General features: G+C 41.4%; 1 long non-coding RNA gene across 1 annotated transcript; it reads left to right on the top strand.

Annotated features, from left to right (window-relative positions):
- The first annotated feature begins 211 nt into the window (after positions 1–211).
- LOC121843716 lies at positions 212–8,369 on the top strand. The gene is made up of 3 exons (XR_006081714.1): positions 212–328; positions 5,138–5,229; positions 6,884–8,369. It is a non-coding gene; the product is annotated as an uncharacterized LOC121843716 (long non-coding RNA).
- Positions 8,370–21,473: the final 13,104 nt, after the last annotated feature.

Raw genomic sequence — 21,473 nt, 5'->3', positions numbered from 1 at the left:
GTCTTTCTTTTTTGTTGCACTGTGGCGACTGGAGAGCCGCTTAGCTATTACCCAGGATTCTCCTTGTCTGCACGCACACACACACACAGACACACACACACACACACACACACACACACACACACACACAATGAAACCTTCTTTAGAGCTGCAGCTACAGTCTCAGACGTTTTGCATGGTTAGTTCGTCGTGGGATTTCTGTGACTTGGATCTTCTTTTCTTTGCAGACACTTTGAAGTCACCTTAAATCTCCTGGCCAGATTCAGTATATGATAGTCAAACTGTTTCTCTATCGTGTTGGTTAAAGTTGTGGTTTTCTTCCTTAAAGGTCAGTCATTCTTTTATTTGTTTAAATTCTAAAGAAGACAGCAGCAGTTGCTAGCTTGCCCATCCAGTCCCTCACCTCTGTCTTTAAAACACATTATATAGATATAGATGGAAGCTTACAGTACATGAACTGTGACTAAAACATCCTATATTAGGTAGATACTTACACTACATATGAAATGTGTTGTTGCTAAGATAGAAGCCTGCAGTTCATATGAGATGTGTTGTTGCTAAGATACAAGGCTGCAGTACATATGAGATGTGTTGTTGCTAAGATACAAGGCTGCAGTACATATGATATGTGTTGTTGCTAAGATACAAGGCTGCAGTACATATGATATGTGTTGTTGCTAAGATACAAGGCTGCAGTTCATATGAGATGTGTTGTTGCTAAGATACAAGGCTGCAGTACATATGATATGTGTTGTTGCTAAGATACAAGGCTGCAGTACATATGAGATTTGGTGTTGCTAAGATACAAGGCTGCAGTACAAATGACATAACACCACATAAACTCAGCAAAAAGAGAAACATCCCTTTTTTAGGACCCTGTCTTTCAAAGAAAATTCCCATGCTTGTTCAATGAACCATAAACAATTAATGAACATGCACCTGCAGAACGGTCGTTAAGACACTAACAGCTTACAATGAAGTACAATTAGGTGGGCAATTGTCACAGTTATGAAAACTTAGGACACTAAAGAGGCTTTTCTACTGACTCTGAAAAACAGGGTCCCTGCTCATCTGTGTGAATGTGCCTTGCTGCAAGGAGACATGAGGACTGCAGATGTGGCCAGGGCAATAAATTGCCATGTCCGTACTGTGAGACGCCTAAGACAGGGAGAGGGGACGGACAGCTGATCGTCCTCGCAGTGGCAGACCACGTGTAACAACACCTGCACAGGATCGGTACATCCGAACATCTCACCTGCAGGACAGATACAAGATGGCAACAACAAACACCTGAGTTACACCAGGAACGCACAATCCCTCCATCAGTGCTCAGACTGTCCCCAATAGGCTGAGCGAGGCTGGACTGAGGGCTTGTAGGGCTGTTGTAAGGCAGGTCCTCACCAGACATCACCGGCAACAACGTCGCCTATGGGCACAAACCCACCGTCGCTGGACCAGACAGGACTGGCAAAAAGTGCTCTTTACTGACGAGTCGCGGTTTTGTCTCACCAGTAGTGATGGTCGGATTCGCGATTATTGTCGACGGAATGAGCGTTACACCAAGGCCTGTACTCTGGAGCGGGATCGATTTGGATGTGGAGGGTCCGTCATGGTCTGGGGCGGTGTGTCACAGCATCATCGGACTGAGCTTGTTGTCATTGCAGGCAATCTAAACACTGTGCGTTACAGGGAAGACATCCTCCTCCCTCATGTGGTACACTTCCTGCAGGCTCAGCCTGACATGACCCTCCAGCATGTCAATGACACCAGCCATACTGCTCATTCTGTGCATGATTTCCTGCAAGACAGGAGTGTCAGTGTTCTGGCCAGCGAAGAGCCCGGATCACAATCCCATGGAGCACGGCTGCGACCTGTTGGATCGGAGGGTGAGGGCTAGGGCCATTCCCCCCAGAAATGTCCGGGAACTTGCAGGTGCCTTGGTGTAAGAGTGCGGTAACATCTCACAGCGAGAACTGGCAAATCTGCACTGCAGTACTTAATGCAGCTGATAGCCACACCAGATACTGACTGTTACTTTTGATTTTGACCGCCCCGCTTTGTTCAGGGACACATTATTCCATTTATTTTAGTCACATGTCTGTGGAACTTGTTCAGTTTATGTCTCAGTTGTTGAATCTTGTTATGTTCCTACAAATATTTACACATGTTAAGTTTGCTGAAAATAAACGCAGTTGACAGTGAGAGGATGGTTCTTTTTTGCTGAGTTTATTACGTGTAGGTATGCAGTACATTATGACATATGAGTGGTGTTTAAGATTCTGTCGACTGTGACTTCACATTGGAAGTTATCCAGGGATCAGCCCTATCCACAGTGACAGTGACACAGCTTTCTACTTTACAAGAAGAGTTGTAGGCTCTTTCAGTTACCGTGACACAGTTAGCCCGAGGCTGGGTTCCTCTATGGCGTTAACAGCCCCTCTAAGACACATCAGTCAGGACAGGGGCACTTCAAGTTCCATTCTGGGATTTGAAAAACAACAAAACGCTAGCCCTGCCACTTGTTTTGGTATACAGCTAAAGGATGGGCTAGGGAAATGTAACCCCTCCCAAATAAATTCAAAAATGTTCTTTTTATTAAGAATCCATAGGTGAATATCAACAATTGGAATGACCATTGAACAGATTCTCAGATTGTAGTCTTAAGTGAGGACAGGGCCATCGTTAGTTACACAGTTGCACAGCAAGTGCTTTGCTTGGGTAATAAGACTGCATGCAAGTATTTGTATTTATTAGAGATCCCCATTAGTTCCTACTAAGACAGCAGCTACTCTTCCTGGGGTTTATTATGGATCCCCATTATTTCCTACTAAGGCAGCAGCTACTCTTCCTGGGGTTTATTATGGATCCCTATTAGTTCCTGCCAAGGCAGCAGCTACTCTTCCTGGGGTTTATTATGGATCCCCATTAGTTCCTGTCAAGGCAGCAGCTACTCTTCCTGGTGTTTATTATGGATCCCCATTAGTTCCTGTAGTACTGTGCGCCTCCGATAGTCTGTTCTGGACTTGGGGACTGTGACTAATCCTCTTGTGGCATGTCTTTTGGGGTATGTATGGGTGTCTGAGCTGTGTGCTCGTTGTTTAGACAGACACCTTGGTACATTCAACTTGTCAACACTTCTTACAAAAACAAGTAGTGATGAAGTCAATCTCTCCTCCACTTTGAGCCAGGAGAGATTGACATGCATATTATTAATGTTAGCTCTCCGTGTACTTTTAAGTGCCAGCCATGCTGCCCTGTTCTGAGACAGCCATGCTGCCCTGTTCTGAGACAGCCGTGCTGCCCTGTTCTGAGACAGCCATGCTGCCCTGTTCTGAGATAGCCGTGCTGCCCTGTTCTGAGGCAGCCATGCTTCCCTGTTCTGAGATAGCCATGCTGCCCTGTTCTGAGACAGCCATGCTGCCCTGTTCTGAGACAGCCGTGCTGCCCTGTTCTGAGACAGCCGTGCTGCTCTGTTTTGAGACAGCCGTGCTGCTCTGTTTTGAGACAGCCGTGCTGCTCTGTTTTGAGACAGCCGTGCTGCTCTGTTCTGAGACAGCCGTGCTGCCCTGTTCTGAGGCAGCCGTGCTGCCCTGTTCTGAGACAACCGTGCTGCCCTGTTCTGAGCCAACTGCAATTTCCCTAAGTCCCTCTTTGTGGCACCTGACCACACTGCAAGTGATTGCTTTGTCACACTTAATCGTACACACACTGCCACTCTGTGTTTCTTATGGACTTTCATTGACAGTTGAAACCTTCCAACTCACCCTGTTGTTTCTTACAACAACATTTCTTCAACATGGAAAACAAAACCTACAAGTGAATACCTCCATATTCCCATTTCATGGAATACATTGCTACATACTGTAGTGAAGAACTCTCATTTTACGTGAACTCATAACTAGAATAATAGCATTGACTAAAAGCAAAGATATTCAAATATAATAATGGCCTGAAGATGTTCCAACCCCACCGAAATCCTTTTACAGGGTCCAATCACACTGCTTCATCTTAACCTCGCAGTGACACTTGATGTAAACTTAATTTACTTAAACCTGTTCCATCTGCCTCGCCTTGGATTGAGAATATCGCCCGTGGACACAGTGTAGTTAGTTAGTTGTTACTTTGCCAGTTCTCCAACCCCTCACACACTGACTCATACATAAGAACGTAGTCTAATATAAATGCATTAGGATGCTGGATTCACACCAAGTTCTGCTGTTTATCTCCCTTCCCTGCTTTTGGAGTTATAATGTCAAACCCCTTTCTGACTCATAAGAAGGTACTAAAAGCATTCGTATGCTAAGTACATGCAGATTTCTGTTATTTGGTTTATGAGTGTTTTACGTACATTCCATTAACTGTTGCATTGTATGATGGTAGTCTAAAATACATGCAGTAGGATGCTGGGTTCTTATTTTCCTATTTCCTTGTTACTTTCCTTTCTAAAAGCGTAGGAAGGTCCCTATTAGTTCTGAAACCGACAACCATTAGAATATCAATCTCAATGACAACCATTAGAATGTCCATTTCTGGTCTGACTGGTCTTTTTTACTGCATTTGGTTGATAATGGCTCCTACTTACATCCCATTAACTGTTGCATTAACATCATGGATCAAACGGATGCTGCAGGGCCTGTAATTAATGTCGGAGGCGTCTCTTGGGGCTACCTTGTAATGGTGGTGGTGTTGGGTCACTACCAGTTAGTATAATGCCGTTAATTGCTCCCAGAATAAGATCCTTTAACATTTTAAAGACATAATGGCTGCATTTTCACAGGCAAGCCAATTCTGATTGGTCAATAGACCAATTATTGAAAAAAATTATCAGAATTGGGCTGCCTGTGTAAACGCAGCCATAGTGACTTCAGTGAACTCCTAAGGCTGGCCATGTTGTGCTGTTGAAACATATAAATGACACCAGCCATACTGCTCATTCTGTGCATGATTACTCATCATTTACTTAAAATACATGCTTGTTTTTGTGTCATTTAATATACATTTGCCATTCCAAACACACAACACTTGAAGTCTAAACTAAGTTTAGAGAACTAAGATTATCTTCTGATGTCAAACTAATGCAGTGTTAGCAAAGACTCAATTATGTTCTTTCCATTTTTTTGTTTTCTCACTTTTTCAGACGAATGCACAGTGACGAGGTCGTACCTTTTCCTCCACAAGTTCTGGTTCTTCAGTACCATCTACTACTTTGGCAACTGGGTGTTTATCGGGGTATGTGTTGGAAACTCAAAGATTTGGTTGACAATGTTCTTGCAAAAATGTCACAGATGGTGTAACTATAAGTGCAATTTATAGTGTAAAGGCAGATCAGATTTACTGAGTACTGCTGAGTCTGCTAGAATTATAGCTGCAAGTCATTGATTGATTGGTTAAATTGTTTGAACATTAAAGATGACCGCCATACTAGCGTCCTACTTAAACTGCATACGCATTTACTTAAACCGCATGCTCATTTACTTAAACCACATACTCATTTACTTAAACCACACACTCAAGTACTTAAACCGCGTACTCAAGTACTTAAACCGCGTACTCAAGTACTTAAACTGCATACTCGTTTACTTAAACCGCATGCTCATTTACTTAAACCACATACTCATTTACTTAAACCACACACTCAAGTACTTAAACCGCGTACTCATGTACTTAAACCGCATACTCAAGTACTTAAACTGCGTACTAATTTACTTAAACCGCAAACCAATTTAAACCGCGTACACATTTACTTAAACTGCATACTCATTTACTTAATCTGCACACTCATTTAAACCGCATACTCATTTACTTAAACTCTATACTCATTTACTTAAACTGCACACTCAAACCGCGTACTCATTTACTTAAAGTGCATACTCATTTACTTAAACCGCATACTCATTTACTTAAACCGCATCCTCATTTACTTAAACTGTGTACTCATTTACTTAAACTGCATACTCATTTATTGAAACAGCATACTCATTTACTTAAACTGCGTACTCATGTACTTTAACTGCGTACTAATTTAAATTGCATACTCATTTAAACCGCATACTCATTTACTTAATCCACATACTAATTTACTTAAACCGCATACTAATTTACTTAAACCGCGTACTCATTTACTTAAACCGCATACTCATTTACTTAAACCGCAAACCATTTACTTAAACCGCACACACTTTTACTTAAACTGCGTACTCATTTACTTAATCTGCATACTCATTTACTTAAACTGCATACTCATTTACTTAAACTGCATACTCATTCACTTACACTGCATACTCATTTACTTAATCTGCGTACTCATTTACTTAAACTGCGTACTCATTTACTTAAACTGCGTACTCATTTACTTAAACTGCGTACTCATTTACTTAATCTGCGTACTCATTTACTGAAACTGCATACTCATTTACTTAATCTGCATACTCATTTACTGAAACTGCGTACTCATTTACTTAAACTGCGTACTCATTTACTTAATCCGCGTACTCATTTACTGAAACTGCGTACTCATTTACTTAAACTGCATACTCATTTGGTGTTTGATCTAGTAGAATTCATTGGTCTTTTCTGACTCACGTGTTAGACGACAGCTGATAATCAGATAAATTGACCAGCTGTACTATTTCTCTAAATTTCACATACTAGAAAACTTTATTTTTTGTCACATACTATTTATATAGTACTCTAGTATGACCTTGGGAGATGGTCCATGACTTATTTACATACGTTGTTTTCCATGTTTTCCACCTGTAGGTTCTCCTCATTGGCCTGGTGGTGTTTGATTGTAAATGTCCATGTTTTCCACCTGTAGGTTCTCCTCATTGACCTGGTGGTGTTTGATTGATTGATTGTAAATGTCCATGTTTTCAACCTGTAGGTTTTCCTCATCGGCCTGTTGGTGTCATGTTGTAAGGGGAAGAAATCAGTGATCGAAGGAGAGGTGGAGGCAGATGACTCTGACATGAGTGAAGACGAATATGTCCACTGACAAGACCACAGCCTGCCAGACCTGGGTTCAAATACTATTTGAAATGTTTTAAATACTTTTGAGCATTTGCTTTAGCCTGCCTGGGAGTGCCGGGTGGGCGGGGTTTGCATGTTCTGGACTTTTCTATGGGTTCACCTGCAAAAGGCAAGTTTAATCAAATACAATTGAAGTATTTTAAATCATTTTAAACAGTGTGCTCTAATGAATATGGCCCAGGTCTGCTACCTGCATGGACCAGGAGATATTTAAACTGGATTGGTTTCTGTTACAGCTGGTTTGCTATAACATAAGAATATGACATTTGGATTGTTCATACAAGGCAGTAAAACTTTAATTTGAACTGTTGTTTTCTGGTTTCTGCCTGAGATGGGTTAATATTCCACAACGGTGTGTTGATACTGATGTATTATAACAGGAGAGGGTGATTGGGAGATTGCTTTTTTCTATTAGGGCAACTTTTTGTTTTTTGTTCAGTCAAGTGTCTTTGTTCAAAGCAGTATGTAAACCCTGAATGCATCCCAAATGGCACCCTATTTCAAATATAGTGCACTTCTTTTGACCAAAGCCCTATTGGACCCTGGTCAAAAGTAGTGCACTATATAGGGAATAGTGTTCCATTTGAGATGCAACCCTCTTTGTATTACTATGGGTATGTGCCTGTTGTTTCAAATGTCATCTCCACCAATTCCATGTTTTTATGTTTCCAAAAAGAAAGATTTACTGTTGCAAAATTCTGGTATATTTTCCAAAATGAGAGGATTCTGAATTTCCTGCTTATTTCCCTCACTATTCTGGGAATCTTCAAATGGGGATGAAAAGACAGAAAAACCAGGTGATTTGTGGAAAGTTCCCAACATTTTCCAACCCTAAGAAAGATCCCTGGTTGAGAACCAAACGGTGAGTTATTCAACAAGCCTGTGGTACTGGATGTTTTGGATCCTGAAAAGACAAGATGTTGTCGGGAAACATAGTCCAGGATTACTTTGTTTCTTATTTATTTGAACTCAGCACATTTTTGTTGTCATGTACATTTCTGTAATATATGGCTGGATAAATGTTTATTTTAGCCTTTAACAGATTTATTATTTTTAAGATTACTAACTTAGCACATTCAGCATGTTAACTTACAGCAACAAATATGGACATGTATTTGAGACCATATTGATAATGCACATTGCTGAGTTAAAATATATATCCTCTTGTCCCTGATTTTGGTCGTGTTTGGTTGGGCTTAGCTTGACTAACTGTTATTGTGTTGATGAATTGATTTGCTGTAAAGTTATCTGAACATGAACTGAGCATAATATCACTTGACTACTGATCACGATGTCAATTTACTTTATGAATTTGGAATAAAATATGAATTCTGAATTGATTATTGCTATGTTTATGTTGCTAATCTATCAATTTCTAACGTTAATTCAGGGATTGCTTTGGACCTCCAACTTGGGGTTGGCGTAGCCATTTGTTTTTCAAGGACTAGACATTAGTGATATTTATTGTGTCCTCTTTAAAACTGTTGATAATAAAGAGGTTGGCCCATCTTATTTTGTGTGCCATGCACTTTTCATCACTGCACTAGATACCAGTGCATCGATTTAATCTGTCACAGTGGTCATTATTAGCCTACAAGATGGCATGTAGCTGGCTTCAGTACAGTATATATAAAAAAAAGTGCTAACTCATCGCAGGCTTTAGTATTTATTTACCTTCTAGTCATCACCATGGTGACGTTTAATCAATGGCTTCTAGTACTAATGCCTGTACACATATATACAATATGAAGGGTCAGCATAGTGGTGATCCCTGGGGCTACATACTATAGATAAAAAGACTGGTGTTAAGATGTTAACTCTCCACTATCTCCATACACAGTGGTGATCCCTGGGGCTACATACTATAGATAAAAGACTGGTGTTAAGATGTTAACTCTCCACTATCTCCATACACAGTGGTGATCCCTGGGGCTACATATCTGATAGATAAAAAGACTACATATCTCCATACATAGTGGTGATCCCTGGGGCTACATACTATAGATAAAAAGACTGGTGTTAAGATGTTAACTCTCCACTATCTCCATACACAGTGGTGATCCCTGAGGCTACATACTATAGATAAAAAGACTGGTGTTAAGATGTTAACTCTCCACTATCTCCATACATAGTGGTGATCCCTGGGGCTACATACTATAGATAAAAAGACTGGTGTTAAGATGTTAACTCTCCACTATCTCCATACATAGTGGTGATCCCTGGGGCTACATACTATAGATAAAAAGACTGGTGTTAAGATGTTAACTCTCCACTATCTCCATACATAGTGGTGATCCCTGGGGCTACATACTATAGATAAAAAGACTGGTGTTAAGATGTTAACTCTCCACTATCTCCATACACAGTGGTGATCCCTGGGGCTACTACTATAGATAAAAAGACTGGTGTTAAGATGTTAACTCTCCACTATCTCCATACACAGTGGTGATCCCTGGGGCTACATACTATAGATAAAAAGACTGGTGTTAAGATGTTAACTCTCCACTATCTCCATACACAGTGGTGATCCCTGGGGCTACATACTATAGATAAAAAGACTGGTGTTAAGATGTTAACTCTCCACTATCTCCATACACAGTGGTGATCCCTGGGGCTACATACTATAGATAAAAAGACTGGTGTTAAGATGTTAACTCTCCACTATCTCCATACACAGTGGTGATCCCTGGGGCTACATACTCCATACACAGATAAAAATAAAAAGACTGGTGTTAAGATGTTAACTCTCCACTATCCCCTGTACACTGATACACCCTCTTCATTCTCTGAAGAAGCTCAATTATCTGATGGTTGGTTGGTTGGTTGGATGGTTGGTTGGTCCAAGAATGCACTGCAATGTGACATGAATCACATCTGTTCCAGGTGGGAACATGAATCACATCTGTTCCAGGTGGGGACATGAATCACATCTGTTCCAGGTGGGGACATGAATCACATCTGTTCCAGGTGGGGAACATGAATCACATCTGTTCCATCTGTGGGGACATGAATCACATCTGTTCCAGGTGGGGACATGAATCACATCTGTTCTAGGTGGGGACATGAATCACATCTGTTCCAGGTGGGAACATGAAACACATCTGTTCCAGGTGGGGACATGAATCACATCTGTTCCAGGTGGGGACATGAATCACATCTGTTCCAGGTGGGGACATGAATCACATCTGTTCCAGGTGGGAACATGAAACACATCTGTTCCAGGTGGGGACATGAATCACACATCTTCCAGGTGGGAACATGAAACACATCTTTCCAGGTGGGGACATGAATCACATCTGTTCTAGGTGGGGAATCATGGGGAATGAATCACATCTGTTCCAGGTGGGAACATGAAACACATCTGTTCCAGGTGGGGACATGAATCACATCTGTTCCAGGTGGGGACATGAATCACATCTGTTCCAGGTGGGGACATGAATCACATCTGTTCCAGGTGGGGACATGAATCACATCTGTTCCAGGTGGGAACATGAAACACATCTGTTCCAGGTGGGGACATGAATCACATCTGTTCCAGGTGGGGAATGAATCACATCTGTTCCAGGTGGGGACATGAAACACACACAACAGATGGGAAGGACCTGGAGAATAAATAACAAGCACTGTGGATGTTTACACAGGAAGCCCAATTCTGATCTTTTGCCCATTTTTTTTGGCTAAACATCGGATTGATTGTTCAAAAGACCAATTTTGTGGCAAAAGATCAGACTTGGGCTTCCTGTGTTAACACAGCCTATGTTGAACTCTCTAGCTTTACCTAGCATCACCTTGCAGGAAGTAACAACTGTTCCTACAGTAATAACTCTTCTTTTATGGTCATCCTTTGTTATTGTGTGGTTTTGTTGAGTTATGGAACAATGAGCCGATTCCTTCCACAGGCTTTCTTTGAGAGGTTTTTTCATAAGACACTGAAGGTCATCTTTCATTTCAGATTGGGGTCAAAGGTGAGACAGAAATACTGACAAGGGAAAATAATATAAGGCTCAAATCAAATCACAGTTTATTGGTTCATGCACATATATTTTCAGATGTTGTTTATTGCAGGTTCAAATGTTTATATTTCTAACTCCAACAGTGCAGTAAAACTAACAATACAAAACAATACACACATACAAATGTACAGTCACGTTTCTGTTTCAGAACACACTTAGGAAGTGACTTCATATGTCAATATTCTGCACAGGTCACGTTTGTTCAGTTTTCTATTCTATTGTTGTGGTCCTTTGGGATGGATAGAGACTGAAGAATACCTTTCTCACTATGAGAGACACTCAACGTCATTCTACAACAGACATCCTGACCAGAGGGACCTTTAGGCTATGCTCATAAATGTTTTCTTTGTGCTTTTCACAGACCCCAGAGCTTGCAGTACTCACAAACAGGCTGGCTGAGATCACTACACTTAAAAATAGGTCCATTTGTGTTGTTCCTTTGAGAGACCAGCATGGGGTTAGTGGTTCCCCAGTTAAATCAACTCAACAACTTTGACATGTTGCCTTTCACTGTATAACATCCTCATTGTTTGATGAACGGATGAATGGAAGGATTACTAGTATTCTACACAGTAATGGACTCTAACTTCCCTGAGCTGAAAAAAAAAAGACTGTTATTACATGTACTGTGGATGGATGAACAGCTAATCCTTCACAACGTTGCTGGAGGCCTATTGGTTTCACGTTAGCTTACGTTACATTGTCCATCTTGGCTTTTTGGGTCAGCTTTTTCCCCATCTTTCAATAGCCAATAGTGTTCTAAGGCTGTTGTATATCACATGAAATGAGACATAAAGCTACAAGCCTTACGGCGTTAACGTCTGAGTCTTTCACAACGTGTTGTACATTTATCGGTTGCCATGGTACATTCTCAATTAATCTGACAAGATGTACCCTACACGGTATCTAAACGTCTTCCAGTTTCTATCATTATTTTGAAGGTTTTCTTCACCTACCAGAAAGAGGACAATGTTAGTGATGTCTTGTTGAGAGATGTATGGTACATGATATATATTATACTGTGTTAGGGATGTCTTGTTGGGAGATGTATGGTACATGATATATAGTATACTGTGTTAGGGATGTCTTGTTGAGAGATGTATGGTACATGATATATATTATACTGTGTTAGGGATGTCTTGTTGAGAGATGTATGGTACATGATATATAGCATACTGTGTTAGGGATGTCTTGTTGAGAGATGTATGGTACATGATATATATTATACTGTGTTAGGGATGTCTTGTTGAGAGATGTATGGTACATGATATATATTATACTGTGTTAGGGATGTCTTGTTGAGAGATGTATGGTACATGATATATAGCATACTGTGTTAGGGATGTCTTGTTGAGAGATGTATGGTACATGATATATATTATACTGTGTTAGTGATGTCTTGTTGAGAGATGTATGGTACATGATATATAGCATACTGTGTTAGGGATGTCTTATTGAGAGATGTATGGTACATGATATATATTATACTGTGTTAGTGATGTCTTGTTGGGAAATGTATGGTACATGATATATAGCATACTGTGTTAGGGATGTCTTGTTGGGAAATGTATGGTACATGATGTACAGTTGAAGTCAGAAGTTTAAATACGCTTGGATTGGAGTCATTAAAACTTGTTTTTCAACCACTCCACAAATTTCTTGTTAACACACTACAGTTTTGGCAAGTCGGTTAGGACATCTACTGTGCATGACACAAGTAATTCTTCCAACAATTGTTTACAGACAGATTATATCACTTATAATTCACTGTATCACAATTCCAGTGGGTCAGAAGTTTACATACACTAAGTTGACTGTGCCTTTAAACAGATTGGAAAACTCCAGAAAATGATGTCATGACTTTAGAAGCTTCTGATAGGCTAATTGACATCATTTGAGTCAATTGGAGGTGTACCTGCTGATGTATTTCAAGGCCTACCTTCAAACTCAGTGACTCTTTGCGTGACATCATGGGAAAATCAAAAGAAATCAGCCAAGACCTCAGAAAAAATTTGTAGACCTCCACAAGTCTAGTTCATCCTTGGGAGCAATTTTCAAACGCCTGAATGTACCACATTCATCTGTACAAACAATAGTACGCCAGTATAAACACCATGGGACAACGCAGCCGTCATACCGCTCAGGAAGGAGACACATTCTGTCTCCTGGAGATTAACGTACTTTGGTGCGAAAAGTGAAAATGAATCCCAGAACAACAGCAAAGGAGTTTGTGAAGATGCGGGAGGAAACGGGTACAAAAGTATCTATATCCACAGTAAAACGAGTCCTATATCTACATAAATTGAAAGGCCGCTCAGCAAGGAAGAGGCCACTGCTCAAAAACCTCCGTAAAAAGGCCAGACTACGGCTTGCAACTGCACATGGGGACGAAGATCGTACTTTTTGGAGAAATGTCCTCTGGTCTAAATAAAACTGTTTGGCCATAATGACCATTGTTATGTTTGGAGGGAGAAGGGGGGAGGCTTGAAGCAAAATAACACCATCCCAACCGTGAAGCACGGGGGTGGCAGCATCATGTTGTGGGGGTGCTTTGCTGCAGGAGGGACTGGTGCGCTTCACAAAATAGATAGCGTCATGAGGGAGAAAATGTATGTGAATATATTGAAGCAACATCTCAAGACATCAGTCAGGAAGTTAATGCTTGGTTGCAAATGGATCTTCCAAATGGACAATGACCCCAAGCATTCTTCCAAAGTTGTGGCAATATGGCTTAAAGACAACAAAGTCAAGGTATTGGAGTGGCCATCACAAAGCCCTGACCTCAATCCCATGGAAAATTTGTGGGCAGAACTGAAAAAGCGTGTGCGAGTAAGGAGGCCTACAAACCTGACTCAGTTACACCAGCTCTGTAAGAAGGAATGGGTCAGAATTCACGCAACTTATTGTGGGAAGCTTGTTGAAGGCTACCCAAAACATTTGACCCAAGTTAAACAGTCTAAATGCAATGCTACCTAATACTAAGTGAGTGTATGTAAACTTCTGACCCACTGAGAATGTGATGAAAGAAATAAACGCTGAAATAAATCATTCTCTCTGCTATTATTCTGACATTTCACATTCTTAAAATAAAGTGGTGATTGTGAATTGTGAAAACTGAGTTTAAATGTATTTGGCTAAGGTGAATGTAAACTTCCGACTTCAACTGTATATATACAGTACCAATAGTCTCCATATATACAGTACCAGTCAAAAGTTTGAACACATCTACTAATTCCAGGGTTTTTCGTTATTTTACTATTTTCTACATTGTAGAATAATAGTGAAGACATCACAACTATGAAATAACACATATTGAATTATGTAGTAACCAAAAAATGTTAAACAAAATATATTTTAGAATTGAGATTCTTCAAAGTAGCCACCCTTTGCCTTGATAACAGCTTTGCTCACTCTTGGCATTCTCTCAACCAGCTTCATGACGTAGTCAGCTGGAATACATTTCAATTAACAGGTGTGCCTTGTTAAAAGTTAATTTGTGGAATTTATTTCCTTCTTAATTTAATGTGTTTGAGCCAATCCGTTGTGTTGTGACAGGGTATGGGTGGTATACAGGGGTGGTGTTGTCTTGTAGTCGGGTCCCAGATCTGTTTGTGTTGTCTTGTAGCCTGGTCCCAGATCTGTTTGTGTTGTCTTGTAGCCTGGTCCTAGATCAGTTTGTGTTGTCTTGTGGCCTGGTCCCAGATCTGTTTGTGTTGTCTTGTGGCCTGGTCCTAGATTTGTTTGTGTTGTCTTGTAGCCTGGTCCTAGATCTGTTTGTGTTGTCTTGTAGCCTGGTCCCAGAATCTCTTGCACTGACTCTGGACTCCACCCACTCACTCACACCTACTCCACCCACTCACATACACTGACACCTCAACAAGCATTACACACACACACTACATCCATCCACACACACATAACATGCACACACACGCATACTGACACCACACACACACACACACACACACACACACACACACACACACACACACACACACACACACACACACACACACACACACACACACACACACACACACACACATACACACACACACACTCACCCACCACACACACTGCTGCTACTGCCCCACATACGTTGCTTCTGCAGCTCAGTCTATTATCTATCCTGTTGCCTAGTCACTTTACCCCTACGTATAAGTACATAATTACCTCCTACCCCTGCACATCGACTCTGTACTGCTACTCCCTGTATGTTGCCATTTTATTTACTCATTATTCTTATTCATTGTGTTTTCTTTCCTCAGTTCACTATTTCTATTTAAAATATATATTTTGTATCTTTATCTTTAACTCTGCATTGTTGGGAAGGGACTCGTAAGTGAGAACTGTTAGTCTACCTGTTGTTTACAAAACATGTGACAAATATAAATTGATTTCATTTGATCTGTTAGTGCTATCTTTCCCAATACTCCTACAGACAGCACTAACAGATCTGGCACCAGACCATAGTGGACTACAGTAGGGTCCCTCCACTGAGATCCCTACAGACAGCACTAACAGATCTGGCACCAGGCCATAGTGGACTACAGTAGGGTCCCTCCACTGAGACCCCTACAGACAGCACTAACAGATCTGGCACCAGGCCATAGTGGACTACAGTAGGGTCCCTCCAGCGAGACCCCTACAGACAGCACTAACAGATCTGGCACCAGGCCATAGTGGACTACAGTAGGGTCCCTCCACTGAGACCCCTACAGACAGCACTAACAGATCTGGCACCAGGCCATAGTGGACTACAGTAGGGTCCCTCCACTGAGACCCCTACAGACAGCACTAACAGATCTGGCACCAGGCCATAGTGGACTACAGTAGGGTCCCTCCAGCGAGACCCCTACAGACAGCACTAACAGATCTGGCACCAGGCCATAGTGGACTACAGTAGGGTCCCTCCACTGAGACGCCTGCTGTCTGATGACAGACTTCTAGTTCACACTACGTTTCCACTGTGTTACTCTAGCCTTCAGCAGGCCTCTGGAGAGTTGAACACTGGCAACGAGAGGGGAATTCAGGCAAGGCAGGGCAGGAGCAGTGTGGTTATGTTGATGCTGTGTTTTACAGCCCCTGGTTAACCTCTCTGCCCTCTACAACCGCTGGGACCTGACACAGTCTACCATAGTCATTTCCCCAATGAAGACTATTTGGCCCTGTCAACAAGCCTGTCAACATGCCACAGCTACATTTTCCCAGAGCTAGATAGTTGTACATACTGTATACTGAAGTCAATATATCACAGCTACATTTTCCCAGAGCTAGATAGTTGTACATACTGTATACTGAAGTCAATATGGATGTAGTACAGAGGCCTGTATGTTTCAGTATGCACGCTAGCATACCACTTACAATGCTAGTCCAATACATCGATAACTAATCACAATGCTAGTCCAATACATCGATAACTAATCACAATGCTAGTCCAATACATCGATAACTAATCACAATGCTAGCCCAATACATCGATAACTAATCACAATGCTAGTCCAATACATAGATAACTAACACTTGACTTTTTATTATTTTCCTTACTTGCTCTGACCTTACTAGCTGATAGCTACTTTACTGAGGAAAAGTGTACTTACTATGACCATGAAATGTGGTTGTCCCACCTAGCTACCTTAAGATGAATTTTGACTCGCTCTGGATAAGAGCCTCTGCTAAATGACTAAAATGTTCAAATTTCAATTGTAATAGCCTTGATGCATTCTAAGTGGTATGCTAGTGTGGGGCCTGCAATAGTGTGTTGCTAAGCTCCCTGCAATTTTAGGAGACTCATTTTTAGATATATCTGTTAGAACAAGTTTGGTGGGAAGTGAGAACAACATTTAAGTGCCTGAAGTCTGCCTACTCTCTCAGGCACATCGCCAATTCAGAAATACCACACAATGCCACGGTGTTGTATTCATTTCCATCTCCCTATCTAAGAAGACATTAGTTCTTCAGTAGGTCAGGTCAAAAGGAAGACGAATCCGTTGAATCGTTGATGCGGGACTAAATCAGCAAGATATCACATCTGGGTTTAAATACTATTCAATATCTTTCAAATACTTTGAGCATTTGTTTTAGCCTGCCTTGAGTGCCAGATGAGCGGAGATTATACTTTTGTGACTATTCTATTGGTTCTGTGTTGCTGTGAGCCAGTGTTTACTTGCTGGTTAACTCAACGACCCCAGGCGGGGGCTTTCTACTCAGACTGCATTAGAAGGTGGAGGACTTTTACACACACAAATCAATAGAAACGGCCATTTGAATAAATGACCAATAGCGTGTTTGAAGAGATGGACATCATTTTAACACAATTATGAGATGGAAGAATGTCACTATCAGTTTGTTCAGATGCAGAGAGTGCAGCCTACTTGGAGGACATGGGCTTGTTATTATCACTGACCAACGTGTCTCAATTCAACCTCTTTGCCTTGAAAGGGATTTGAATAATCCTCCTGGTAACATCATTATCATTCGGCTGCAGAAAGGTCACCCACCAAGCTTAGCGGTGGCTACTGCTACCTTTCACTAGAAAGGTTAGCAATTGAATGTGTTTCTTTGAATCTCCCCTGGAAATAAGTTGTAAGCTACTAGTGGTCTGTAATTTACTGAAGACCGCTTTTCTATAGTCAGGCAGAAGAGTGAGACAGGAAGTGATCTATGAACGGTGTAGGATTGGAAGGGGTTTGAGCCTTGTTCTATAGAGAACACCCACAAAGAGTACATCTACTAGGATCAACGGGGGGCATCCGCCAATCAAGCTCAATCAAACATAGATCAAGTATTTGAATTGATTGGAAATAGTATTTGAACCCAGGTCTGCAACATACTGCTTGTGGTGAGAGTTGGCCTAATGGTTGCCATGGTGACAGGGATAATTGCTAGAGAGATGGAGGTCACAAAAATAGAAAACCACCTTCCTATACACAGCTTTCTCTCTCTGCCGTTCCTGTGTGTGTGTGTGTCTCTCTCTCTCTTCTCTCTCTCTCTCTCTCTCTCTCTCTCTCTCTCTCTTTCTCTCTCTCCCTCTTTCTCTCTCTCTCTCTCTCTCTCTCTCTCTCTCTCTCTCTTCTCTCTCTCTCTCTCTCTCTCTCTCTCTCTCTCTCTCTCTCTCTCTCTCTCTCTCTCTCTCTCTCTCTCTCTCTTCTCTCTCTCTCTCTCTCCTCTCTCTCTCTCTCTCTCTCTCTCTCTCTCTCTCTCTCTCTTCACTCTCTCTCTCCCTACTCTCTCTCTCTCTCTCTCTTTCTCTCTCTCTCTCCCTATATATCTCTCTCTCTCTCTCTCTCTCTCTCTCTTTCTCACTCTCTCTCTCTCTCTCTCTCTCTCTCTCTCTCTCTCTCTCTCTCTCTCTCTCTCTCTCTCTCTCTCTCTCTCTCTCTTCTCACTCTCTCTCTCCCCTACTCTCTCTCTCTCTCTCTCTCTCTCTCTCTCTCTCTCTCTCTCTCTCTCTCACTCTCTCTCTCTCTCTCCTCTCTCTCTCTCTCTCTCTCTCTCTCTCTCTCTCTCTCTCTCTCTCTCTCTCCTCTCTCTCTCTCTCTCACTCTCTCTCTCTCTCCTCTCTCTCTCTCTCTCTCCCTCTCTCTCTCTCTCTCTCTTTCTCTCTCTCTCTCACCCCCCTTTCTCTTTCTCTCCCCCTCTCTCTCTCTCTGTCCTTGTCAGGAGTGAACATCTACCCCTGGCTGGGCTATTTAAAAGGACACACAGAAAGTCCTTACAGAAATGTCTGTGTCATTCAACATGGGCATTGTACTAGTTCATGAGGTGATTCTATATTTTTGAAACTCATAAACTAAACTTAAACATGAATGAGGTGCATACCATAGATATAAAACCTGTTCATTCTGTCTTAATGGTACATACAGTACAAACTAGGCTATTCTGTTCCATATTAAAAACTTCTTCAGGATTGGTGGGTCCCCTGCGGGATGGTTGAGATAACGTAGGCTAATGCGATTACCATAAGGTTGTAAGTAACAAGAACATTTCCCAGGACAAAGACATATCTGATATTGGCAGAAAGCTTAAATTCTTGTTAATCTAACTGCAATGGCCAATTTACAGTAGCTATTACAGTGAAAGAATGCCATGATGTTATTTGAGGAGAGTGCACAGTTTTGAACTTGAAAAGTTATTGATAAACAAATTAGGCACATTTGGGCAGTCTTTATACCAAATTTGGAACGTAAATGCAATAGTTCATTGGATCAGTCTAAAACTTTGCACAAACACTGCTGCCATCTAGTGGCCAGAATCTAACTTGCACCTGGACTGGAATAATACATTATGTCCTTTCTCTTGCATTTCAAAGATGATGATACAAAAAAAATACAAAAACAGTTTTTTTCTTTTGTATTATCTTTCACCAGATCTAATGTGTTATATTCTCCTACATTCCTTTCACATTTCCACAAACTTCAAAGTGTTTACTTTCAAATGATACCAAGAAAATGCATATCCTTGCTTCAGGGCCTGAGCTACAGGCAGTTAGATTTGGGTATGTCATTTTAGATGAAAATTGAAAGAAAGGGGCCAATCCGTAAGCATGATACACTGCTTTACTGCAGGCTGCTTTCCAAGGTCCTGAATACACTGAAGCACTGACTGGTCTGAATAACCCCAGTCAAAGGCTCTGATGTCTCATAACACAACACTGAAACACTGGTCTGAATAACCCCAGTCAAAGGCTCTGATGTCTCATAACACAACACTGAAACACTGACTGGTCTGAATAACCCCAGTCAAAGGCTCTGATGTCTCATAACACAACACTGAAGCACTGACTGGTCTGAATACCCCCAGTCAAAGGCTCTGATGTCTCATAACACAACACTGAAACACTGGTCTGAATAACCCCAGTCAAAGGCTCTGATGTCTCATAACACAACACTGAAACACTGACTGGTCTGAATAACCCCAGTCAAAGGCTCTGATGTCTCATAACACAACACTGAGACACTGGTCTGAATACCCCCAGTCAAAGGTTCTGATGTCTCATAACACAACACTGAGACACTGGTCTGAATACCCCCAGTCAAAGGTTCTGATGTCTCATAACACAACACTGAGACACTGGTCTGAATAACCCCAGTCAAAGGCTTTGATGTCTCATAACACAACACTGAGACACTGGTCTGAATAACCCCAGTCAAAGGCTCTGATGTCTCATAACACAACACTGAGACACTGGTCTGAATAACCCCAGTCAAAGGCTCTGATGTTTCATAACACAACACTGAAACACTGGTCTGAATAACCCCAGTCAAAGGCTCTGATGTCTCATAACACAACACTGAAACACTGGTCTGAATAACCTCAGTTAAAGGCTCTGATGTCTCATAACACAACACTGAAACACTGGTCTGAATAACCCCAATCAAAGGCTCTGATGTCTCATAACACAACACTGAAACACTGGTCTGAATAACCCCAATCAAAGGCTCTGATGTCTCATAACACAACACTGAAACACTGGTCTGAATAACCCCAGTCAAAGGCTCTGATGTCTCATAACACAACACTGAAACACTGGTCTGAATAACCCCAATCAAAGGCTCTGATGTCTCATAACACAACACTGAAACACTGACTGGTCTGAATAACCCCAGTCAAAGGCTCTGATGTCTCATAACACAACACTGAAACACTGGTCTGAATAACCCCAATCAGAGGCTCACAGTTTGCAGTAACTTAATCGGATGTAGCTCTTTAACCCTTAAGGATTAAGGAAAGTTCTATACAATTACTCAAATGTGTAAAATGCCGGACCAAAGCGTTTGTAATGATCTCAGTATAAGGCTCTGCAGAAGCCCACAGACCACAACCTTTATAATACACTAAGGACCAGAGAGGAGAGATGATAAATATATGCTTCATTAACTAAGTAACTAACTAACTAACAACAACTCCCTCAATACAACAGATGGAAGGGAGAGACTACACACACACACACACACACACACACACACACACACACACACACACACACACACACACACACACACACACACACACACACACACACACACACACACACACACACACACACACACACACACACACACACACACACACACACACACACACACACACACACTGACAACACAAACACACTTTTACACTCGGGATTGGCTGCTGCTACTCTGTTCTTTATTTTACTCTTATTATTATCTATCCTGATGTCTAGTCACTTTATCCTGCCTTCATGTACATATCTACCTCAAATACCTTATTATTATCTATCCTGATGACCAGTCACTTTACCCTGCCTTCATGTACATATCTACCTCAAATACCTTATTATTATCTATCCTGATGACCAGTCACTTTACCCTGCCTTCATGTACATATCTACCTCAAATACCTTATTATTGTCTATCCTGATGCCTAGTCACTTTACCCTGCCTTCATGTACATATTTACCTCAAATAC

Source organism: Oncorhynchus tshawytscha, unplaced genomic scaffold (assembly GCF_018296145.1).
Source record: "Oncorhynchus tshawytscha isolate Ot180627B unplaced genomic scaffold, Otsh_v2.0 Un_contig_9442_pilon_pilon, whole genome shotgun sequence".
NCBI lineage: Eukaryota > Metazoa > Chordata > Actinopteri > Salmoniformes > Salmonidae > Oncorhynchus > Oncorhynchus tshawytscha.
This window is presented reverse-complemented; position numbering and strand designations above follow the sequence as displayed.